The 1,023-nt window shown below is 42.7% G+C and overlaps 1 protein-coding gene across 1 annotated transcript in view; it reads right to left on the minus strand.

The window, feature by feature from the left end:
* The window catches only part of PLA2G7 (phospholipase A2 group VII), a 139,738-nt gene that overhangs the window by 94,142 nt on the left and 44,573 nt on the right, over window positions 1-1,023 (minus strand). The gene's annotated exons all lie outside the window — the stretch shown is intronic.

Raw genomic sequence — 1,023 nt, forward strand, 5'->3', positions numbered from 1 at the left:
CTCTGCCGACAGGAATTTCCCTCTACAGGTGCATTGCACCTTTTGCTGGGTTCCCTCAAATTACACGCTTGTGGAGGATTTCTGCAGTGTCAGCGCACGTCTTGTGCGCTGATCACAGAGAGAATTCCACAATCGTTACAGGTCTGTTGTCTCAGAACTAGAACAGAGCTGGAACATTCCATGGACAGAAGCTGAACTGATTACAGCACATTGTAGCAGATTACACAAAAGAATACAGAGTATAAAGCCATATATGTATATGAATATTGAGGAATATGAGCAATGACTGTTTGGGGGGAGTCTAATCAATCAATCCTGGATTTAATCAATAACCTATGAGGTAAAGAATATTATTCAATACCTAATCAATAATATGCCTATGACAGTCTTCATAGACTTGCATGTAGAAACGCCGGGTGCCGCAGTGTGCAAGTGTGCAAGGGGCCTTAAAATGGTCGTTCAGCATGGACATAGATCTGACCCTAGCTGGTTTAGATACGACCTCAAGTTAGATTCTTTAATGCTTTGTATCAATCAAATACAATCCTTTCTTTCAATCTGAATGCTCTTATTGAAAATATGTTCCTTTGCTAAAAATCTCACTGTTAATCGGCACCTTTCTGGTGTCGTTCTGCCCAGTATGTCTGCATGCCTAATGCTGGGAACACACAAGGCAATTTCCTGTCCGATCGACGGGTAATCTGGCAGGAAGTTGTATCGTGTGTACATATTCAAACTGTTCCTGATCATAAAGGGATCAATTTTCCTGATTATAACTTCACAGAATCAAGAAACAGATCGGAGAGGGTGGAAATAATCGTCCGACTCCCATCGGTCGGATCGGAAGTTGCATGGTGTGTTCGCAGCATTACGCAGGAGAGGAAGTAAAGGGAACAGCATGTGCTCTCTGCATTGTGTTTACAGAAATCCTTCACAGAACAAGACAATAGCGCAACGTCAGCAGTGTCACAATGCAGCCAGATAGGAGGAACTAGTTTCCATGGATGCTGCTAACAACAAATC

This window comes from Hyperolius riggenbachi, chromosome 4 (assembly GCF_040937935.1).
Source record: "Hyperolius riggenbachi isolate aHypRig1 chromosome 4, aHypRig1.pri, whole genome shotgun sequence".
NCBI lineage: Eukaryota > Metazoa > Chordata > Amphibia > Anura > Hyperoliidae > Hyperolius > Hyperolius riggenbachi.